The sequence below is a fragment of the Portunus trituberculatus genome, chromosome 48 (genome assembly GCF_017591435.1).
Source record: "Portunus trituberculatus isolate SZX2019 chromosome 48, ASM1759143v1, whole genome shotgun sequence".
NCBI classification, from domain to species: domain Eukaryota; kingdom Metazoa; phylum Arthropoda; class Malacostraca; order Decapoda; family Portunidae; genus Portunus; species Portunus trituberculatus.
In genome coordinates, this window is record NC_059302.1 from 12,301,275 (window position 1) to 12,311,043 (window position 9,769).

The 9,769-nt window shown below is 40.9% G+C and overlaps 1 long non-coding RNA gene across 3 annotated transcripts; it reads left to right on the forward strand.

Moving 5' to 3' along the window:
- Positions 1 to 173: 173 nt before the first annotated feature.
- Positions 174 to 7,901, forward strand: LOC123498847. Of its 3 annotated transcripts, none has more exons than XR_006672810.1 (3): positions 174 to 188; positions 7,240 to 7,351; positions 7,496 to 7,901. It is a non-coding gene; the product is annotated as an uncharacterized LOC123498847 (long non-coding RNA). The 3 variants fall into 3 exon arrangements; XR_006672812.1 differs by having other exon boundaries at positions 7,243 to 7,351; XR_006672811.1 differs by lacking the exon at positions 174 to 188 and adding an exon at positions 5,825 to 5,839 and having other exon boundaries at positions 7,243 to 7,351.
- Positions 7,902 to 9,769: the final 1,868 nt, after the last annotated feature.

Below are 9,769 nucleotides of genomic sequence, written 5' to 3' on the forward strand. Positions count from 1 at the left end.
AATCAAGACACCGGGAGGAGGATAAGCAATGTGGTGTGCTTTCTTGTTTTGTGCTGTGATAGTGCTTCCGTGAGTGTCTCGGGATTAGTGTGTGATGTATAGCGTTCCTAAATACCTGAGGATGGAACTGCACTTCACTTGGCGAGGTCGAGAGACAAAATAACGGGTATTTTCTGATGAGGAAGAAGGTAAGCTCAACACATCAGCTGACAGGGACTGGCTCTGCGTGGCTGCTGGTCCTTGGCGGGGTGTCAGGCGCCCTCACGTGCTTGATATTTACTCGAGGCTCACGTCAAAGTTATAGGTTTACGTAGGAAAGGTAATTTGTTTCCTGTTAGACTAGTAGGACATGGTAATTTTCGTCCCAGTGTTGATGGAGTTCAGTGTGTACGCAGCGTGTTTCAAGATTTTTATTTTGCCAAATCACCGGCTAAAGACAGACTTATGTTGTGAAAGTGAGATAGAGCGTTGTGGAAAATGTTAAGCCTGATAGGAGGAACGAAAAAGCTCACTTAAGACCTAATAATAGTGCATGAGGTGTGTCCTGTGAAGAAAATGAGATTATTATGGTTACTGATGATATCTATAGCCTAAAAAGATGAGTGTTAATTTAATATAACACAAAAATCTGTGAACGAAAATACTTATTGTATGATGATGGTGAAAATAAAACAGCAGTGAAAATTAAGTGTACAGTTCAAGATGGTGACAATGAACATCTGTTTATTGTTGAATATTGTAACACGAGATTATCTGTGTTCTACGTAAGCATCAAAATATAACGACTGATACATTCCTTATTATCTAATGTCAGACTGTCGATGTTCTCTGTATTTACTGATAATGTGTGGTCCGTATGAACATCAATTATGAAATACTAGGTGTAGAAACTGAAACTATTTATTTTCTGATGTAATGACAAAATTTTCGCTCTTAACAGGAAATTAATTAGAATCTGCTTAGTTGTGCTTCAAAATACAGAAGTACCTTAATATATATACCTACCATACACTACTACTGCTACTACTACTACTACTACTACTACTGCTACTGCTACTGTTACTGCTACTGTTACTATTACTGTTGCTGTTACTACTACTAAAGCTGCTGCTGCTGCCGTCGCTGCCGCCGCGCGCCGCCGCCGCCGCCGCCGCCGATGCCGGTACTACTACTACTACTACTTCTTCTTTTTTTTCTTCTTCTTCTTCTTCTTCTTCTTCTTCTTCTTCTTCTTCTTCTTCTTCTTCTTCTTCTTCTTCTTCTTCTTCTTCTTCTTCTTCTTCTTCTTCTTCTTCTTCTGCTACTACTACTACTACTACTACTACTACTACTACTACTACTACTACTACTACTACTACTACTACTACTACTACTACTACTACTACTACTACTACTACTATAATACTATACTACACTATGCTATACTACTGCCACTTCCAACATTACAGCAACAAAAACAACATCGACGGTGCCAACAAAAACAACCAGACACAACACCCGGACTCGTTTTCGATTTCTTTATTTCTTTTGTTCCTTCGTACCTTGCAAGTTGTCTGGTATCTCATTTTTACTTCAGGGGACTTTTTATATTGTCTTGCTTATCACTTAATTCTCTCTCTCTCTCTCTCTCTCTCTCTCTCTCTCTCTCTCTCTCTCTCTCTCTCTCATGTGGTAGTGGTTATACAATAGACTTTGGTTAATGTGAAAATAGTTTTAAGCTCTTTGGCGTTTCAGATTATACGTGACATTAAGAAGATTTTAAGTGGTACATTGAAGATTGTGTTGAGTACATGGGAGACACGGGACTGTAGCTCTGTGTATAAGAGTACTTTGGGAGAGATACTTATGACAATTATGAATGCTATGTGTATCAGAGTACATGTGTAGTGCTGTGGGAGAGGGAGAGGAAATGCTTATGAAAACTATGAATTTAGTGCAAAGAATATATCAGAATTGTTTGAATCGTAGCATGTAAGTAATGGAGAAAATTATGCTGTGTAATTGAAGCTCGATTATATAGGTCTTTTAATAAAGATTTATTGATAGCCTGACAGGATTGTGTATAGCATCACTTATTGCGTGATGCCTATATAAATGCATTGATAAACTAGCAACATTATGTAGCTTAGCGTAGAAAGGTTTATCGATATTCCAGTAAATTTGATAGGTAGCGTAGTGAATAGGTAATGATTAGCGAATAGGTAATAATTAGCATAGAGATACATTTGGTTGAAATCGCACAAAAGAAATATGCAGATCATGTTGCGTGTAAGCTGTGAATTAAATCATTACCTATTCGCTAATATATTTAGGTAATGTTAGCGAATAGGTAATTATTTAATCCACAGCTTACACGCAATATTTCTTTTGTGCGATTTCAGCCAAATTTATCTAAACACACACACACACACACACACACACACACACACACACACACACACACACACACACACACACACACACACACACCGCGTAGTGTAGTGGTTAGCACGCTCAACTCACAATCGAGAGGGCCGGGTTCGAGTCCCGGTAAGCGGCGAGGCAAATGGGCAAGCCTCTTAATGTGTGGCCCCTGTTCACCTAGCAGTAAATAGGTACGGGATGTAACTCGAGGGGTTGTAGCCTCGCTTTCCCGGTGTGTGTTGTGTGTGATGTGGTCTCAGTCCTACCCGAAGATCGGTCTATGAGCTCTGAGCTCGCTCCGTAATGGGGAAGACTGGCTAGGTGACCAGCAGACGACCGAGGTGAGGTGAATTACACACACACACAAACAAGAAGCAAGGTAATAATGTGTTCTGTCCTACTGCTTCGGTCTCGTTTCCCCTTCACAACAACAGCAGCAGCAGCAGCAGCAGCAGCAGCAGCAGCAGCAGCAGCAGCAGCAGAATGACACAGCGGAACAAGTTGGTAAAGTTCCCCAACATGACTTTTTTTTTTTTTTTTTTTTTTGCTCTGTTTTGCGAGGCTTCAAGTATCTTAGTGGGAATAGACCGGACTCTCTCTCTCTCTCTCTCTCTCTCTCTCTCTCTCTCTCTCTCTCTCTCGTTGTTCCATTGGCCTTGACCTTGAGAAGTCCGAGTGGCAAGGTCTGGCTTGGGCAAATAGCGCGGGGAAGGCAGCCCGGCAGGTGAACGTTCTCCAGGGAAGCCAGGCGAGACGGGGAATCCTCGTACACACACACACACACACACACACACACACACACACACACACACACACACACACACACACACACACATATTCCTGTAAATTTGATAAGAATACTTGGTTTATGGCTTTCTTTGTTGTAGGTGCCACTGACCTACTACTACTACTGCTACGAGCTTGGCACTTCCTGGCTTCTCTCCCCACTCACTGTCTGGCGGTGTCCTGAGGTGTGGTCGAGGGTTTGGGTTATGGTGACTCAATAAACACTGCCGGACACCTTACTCTCCTTGACAGTGGACTAATCCTCATGTTATTTATTGCTAATCCCTTGAGTCTCTCACAAAGACGAATGCTTCCCTTGCCAATCCTTCCCCCCGCTCTCTCTCTCTCTCTCTCTCTCTCTCTCTCTCTCTCTCTCTCTCTCTCTCTCTCTCTCTCTCTCTCTCTCTCTCTCTCTCTCTCTCTCTCTCTCTCTCACACACACACACACACACACACACACACACACACACACACACACACACACACACACACACACACACACACACACACACACTACATCTACTGGTTTAACTCTCACTTTGATACGAGACATTTACCACTGCCTTATATGTATGTAATCTTTCTAAGCACCTGGAAGAAAGTTACCGGTTTAAAGAATAGATTTTGTATATTCTAACGATGTTAAGGTTTGGACACCCTGTGTGTGCGTGTGTTAGGGTGTGTTGGGTTGATGCTTGCGTGCGTGCGCACAAAAAGTTTGCCAAGGGTAAACAAAAAATGCAGAAAAAAAACGCTTTATTTTTCCACTGCTCTCAAAAGCAAGAAGGAAAACAAACAAACTTATGAGTCAAGCGAGCCCACAATGGTGGCAACTTAGCTTAGATGCTCCGATTCGCCTCTCCAGAAAGGAACTCAAGTCACTAGAAGGAGGAAAAGTAAGAATCTGGATGAGAATTGCTGAGTTTACCAATGAAAGGGATGCATGGGTGAGATTAACATTTCAAAGCTTCCTATTGATTCAGCACTAAGAACATAATTACTGAATCCGTTCCATTTATCTGTCACTGTATTTAAGAACCAATTTCACCCATTTCTTTTTAAACCAAAATATTTGTAGCTTGAACATATATTTTATTTATTTATTTATTTATTTATTTATTTATTTATTTATTTATTTATCTATCTATCTATCTATCCATTGTCTATCTTGATTGTTTAATTCCACACACAAAAATTGACAGCAATTCACTGTAAATATTATGAAAAAAAAAAAAAACACGCATGCTGTGTTTCTCAATCAGGCGTCCGCGGATCTCTAGGGAGCTGCAGAAGCCAATCAAGGGGTCCTTGGGACAGGAATTGAACATATGACAGTTAATTTGTATGATTCATTACTAGACGATGTCTTAATCAATATTTCAAGCTTTTTTTCAAGTTTTCCCTGATTAGTTGTATCTCAGAATGTTGTGATTATTTATTTGTATAGTGTATTATAATGTTTATATGACTAAATGCTTAAAAAGTGAGAAAGTTATATTTGCTTGCAACATTACTTCCGGCGTGGAATAGTATGGTACAATAGTTACACAGTGGCGCTCTACCAGAGCTTTGCCTTGGGAGCTGTATGCATTCTGCCGTCGACTGCTGCTGACTGAACACACGGCTTGACTGGTTGTCCTTATGGATTGTAATTTTTCCCATGATATGGTGTAGCTTGTTTGTTTGCTTGTTTCTCATTTGACCACGGTATAATACTGAAACTGGGCAACACATATGTTGGCCTTCACCTTTAAGGGTTTTCTTCTTTTTTTTTTTTTCCAGAGTGATGTTTACCTGTCTCAGGAAATAGACAAACATGTTATTAAACCATCCGCATCAAAACAATAAGTGCTGCCAAACAAACCGTGTGCTGAGCTAAGCCTGACCTACACACAAATGTAATAGGAATATATCCTATTTAAGCCAGTACCAAGGAGTCCCCTGAATAGATAAGTGGATGTAAGAGGTCCATAAAGCTTGAAAGGTTGAGAAACCCTGCAGTCTAGATAATATTACTTTTCATCATATTACATAATAACAAAACAAGGCAACCTCATTGTGTTACTCTGACGGTGAACATTTCTTGTTAAACCGTATGAATTGCAACACACTAAATGGAAGACTAGTTTTATAGTGTGCAACAATCATTACTACGGGCGAGAGAGACTGTATTATTGTCCTTTTGCCTTGTTTTCATACGTTTTCCCCTTTCATACTTTTACATTGTTTGTTTAACTTGATATTGTTTGTAAAGCGACTTGCATTTTCTTCTCTCTCTCTTTCTCTCTCTCTCTCTCTCTCTCTCTCTCTCTCTCTCTCTCTCTCTCTCTCTCTCTCTCCATGTAACGTCGCATCGAGTATCTGTCATTCTAAAAAGCATTACACACAAACATGCGCTGAAGCTTGTATTTCATATTCTCTGCAACGCATGGCGGGAAATGGCGGTGGTCTAGAATATAATAAAGTTGACAGTGACTGGCTGGGAAGGTATGGCGTGTCGGTGGGAGACGGGACAGGTGGTGGTGGAGTGTGCCGACCAAACAGCGGAGAGGTGGTGTGGTTCTAGGCGGTCCGGTCCTTGCGTATACTGCCTCAGCAACACACCGTCACGCCTTGGCTCTCTGGGGTCGAGATGGAGGTTTCTTTCCATGTGCGTATCGCGTAACGAAAAAAAAAAAAAAAAAAATGCAGCGTCTTGATAGAGTAGACACAGTGAATTGGGGTTTTTCCTGACTACTACGCATTTAGCAGTGAGGTGTTAGGAGGATTTGTGGCACGGGGAATGAGTCGCTCGCTGCAGTGACTAAACTACGCTTTGTAGACTTTTATATACTTTTTTCCAATCAAACCTGCTGGGGGATGACTGGAAGACACGTGCATGCTCTTGTCCTTGAAAGATCGAGTTTAGACATCGATTTTGAAATATCATGACCAGTGGTTTCATAGTCTTACACACACACACACACACACACACACACACACACACACACACACACACACACACACACACACACACACGGCCCGGTAGCTCAGTGGTTAGAGCGCTGGCTTCACAAGCCAGATGACCGGGGTTCGATTCCCCGGTCGGGTGGAGATATTTGGGTGTGTCTCCTTTCACGTGTAGCCCCTGTTCACCTAGCAGTGAGTAGGTACGGGATGTAAATCGAGGAGTTGTGACCTTGTTGTCCCGGTGTGTGGTGTGTGCCTGGTCTCAGGCCTATGCGAAGATCGGAAACAATGAGCTCTGAGCTCGTTCCGTAGGGTAACGTCTGGCTGTCTCGTCAGAGACTGCAGCAGATCAAACAGTGAATTACACACACACACACACACACACACACACACACACACACACACACACACACACACACAGACTTGTTAAATGATGCTATAGGAATTGCTGAAAGTGATGAGTTTTCATAAATTGTTCATCCTGATTTTCGTTTCCAGGCAGGTCATGTTGTTATAAATTGCAAGTTTTTGTTAAAAGGAATCGTGTCCTGATTGACCTGATAGCATTTTGGTGTTAAAGTGTTACAATTTTCATGGAATGGCTGCCTAATGTCTTATACTTTTAAATCCTTTTGAAGGGGGCACGTGGGAGAAATTAAAGTGATATACGATTTTTTTATTATTATTATTTCATGGTTGTATTTAGGTGATTATTTTCTACTCTTATCTTACAACGTTTGGTAGTTCTCCTATCCATGTTAAAGGAGGAAAGAAGGAAAAAGAAGTGTTTACATAACAAGAGGCTTTCATCACGGTATTGTTGAAAGTCCGTGGTCAAATATCTTGAAATATTTCTAAGTACAAGACGACTGTGGAAGTTAAAGCAATTACTGTTACTGTCTCCTCTGATTACGACTAAGCTTCCTTAACTCAGTGGTGCTCTCTTATAGGTGTGTATTTCGCTTCGTTTGAGGTTTGCTTACTGTTATTTTTTAATGCCATCCTTTCGTTCGTTGCCACTGAGGGTTGTCTGAAGGTGGGGTTTTTGATCAAACATTTGATCTTTCCATGTGGTGTTTGCTTTGATGATTCGGGCCAAAGAAGGGATGAGGTTGCTGGCCTGGTCTCGGGTATAAAGGAGAACGCTGCATGTCCTCCCTCATCAGTCTCCTGGAAACCTGCAGCTCGCTAAGTCTACTCTTACAATATGAAGGTAAATGCAGACTTATTCTCCTTTGTCTGCGTATAAAAACACTGCAACATTCACTAATATTTGAATTTTGTTTTGTTTACAATCGTTTCAGTAATGAGTTATATCCCTTCTACATGAATGACGTTGTTTCTCACCTCCTGGCAGTTCTCCCTGTTCTTTTTGGTGGCTATGGCCTGCCTGGTGGCAGTTTATGCCATGCCAGGCCCTGTTGCCCTCGCTGGCCCTCATCCCGGGGCATACCCAGATCCTTCAGCTGACCCTCACTGGGGTGGTGGCTACGGCGGCTGGGGAGGCCACCACCACCATCACCACGGCCACCATCACTGGGGCTAACTTACTCGACCGATTTCTGGACGACGATGGCAATGGCAACGATGGACGCTCCACACTTTCTGTCTTCCCTTTAGCGTCTCTCATTAAGTGAGATTGGGCAAGGGTTAGAATTTACCTTGGATTACACTAGAAATTAATTACTGATGGGAATTTTTTTATACATAAATCTTCAATGGGGATAATTGTAATTTCTTACAAAATAAATTCTGTACGTTTATTTGTATTTCAATTATGTTTGCCCTGAAAGTTAACTACACTTAAAAGTAATTGATACTATTTATAAGTAAGTCCCTTTAAAGTTTTTGCATATAAGCGCGTTCACGCACACACACACACACACACACACACACACACACACACACACACACACACACACACACACACACACACACACACACACACACACACACACACACACACACACACACACACACACACACACACACACACGACAAATAAGTTGTTTGGAAGAAAAGTTAAATAGGATAAAAATCGAAATCGACCTGATTTAGTTACTCAAGTATACGAATATCATTTATGTAAGTAGTAGTTTATGTAATTAGTTATGAAAAAGAAAGTAGGCAGAGAGTTCCTGAATTAAACAGTGAAAGAAATAAAGAATTAGAATAATAATTAACTCTTCCAATAGCAAAGCAGTGTATTGCACAATCTTGTTACGCCTATAAATCTTTAAGACTGGCATTTGTGGATTAAGGGAACTTGTTTGAGTTTTAATAATTTTATTTTATGTATACAGCTTACATATTCAGACGAGCATGTACGACTTTTGACCACAAAAAACTAATAAAATTTAATTAATCTCTCTTCTGATAAATTCCATTAGATATCTTTGCGCAATTAACGCACACACACACACACACACACACACACACACACACACACACACACACACACACACACACACACACACACACACACACACACACACACACACACACACACACCACACAATACAGAGACGCCACGATTATCAGTCAATGAGAAAATACATCCTATTCATTCCCAACTTCCTCTGGCAATATTAACAACAACAATACTCTGTATTGCATTACAACTTTCAGGCTCTACTTACTGCTGTTATGACAGACGGTTTACTCATTTTGATTGTCTGGTCTTGATGCAGCTCAATTTAATTTGTCTCGGTCTCTTGTCTATTCCCGTCTCTTACTCCTATTAATACACACGATGTTAGATTAACTTTTTGTCGCAACAAGGGTTCTATTGCTATACATAACATTTGTTTTCAAATATTTCGATCGTATGGTTTGAAGTTGCATGCGATTTACTGACCGCTTATTGTATACGGTTATTACTGTTATGTTTATCCTGCTACTGTAGGTGCTGCTGCTTTTGTTGTATTGCTGTTGTTGTTGCTGTTGTTATTGTTGTTGTTCCTGCTGCTACTGCTATGTAAGCCTGTGTGCCAGTAGTATTGCTCACTGGTGAAATCGAATCCTTGCTGCACACTGTTTTCTATGGTGAATCTGTCATACCTCACAGACGTCAGCTGGCTTTCTTGGCATTTAGCATATAACAGGAGTTGCTGCTTTGTCCTATCACTTCTGTCTTGCATCTCCGCTCCAGGAAGATACACGCACACACCATCCCAACATCCCTCTTCATTCTTCAGGAACATGAAGGTGAATATCTTAAAAGAAATATTAACTTCCTATTTTTGGTTAGTAAATCGTCATAATCAATACTTCAATTAAGTTTGAATGAGAATGAAAAGTTATCACTTCTAATGCTTTGAAATATTCATTGACATTGGATTTTCTGATCGTAATGATTTCTATGAGCATCTCAAAAAGATTTTATGGTGATTTAGTTAAATTTGCATTGTCTTGCCGGTGCAGTTCTCCATAGCTTTGTATGTATTGGTGGCCCTGGCTTGCCTAGTGGTTGTTTATGGCCTGTCCGATCCTGAGCTGCATTATTCCTCGGGTCACCTTGCATTTCATCCTAGCGATGGTGCTCATGGTTTGTCCGATCCCAAGCCGGAAAATGAATTGAAACACCATAAATTTGGACACCTCTGCCGTCTCATCCATAGATTTCAACCTC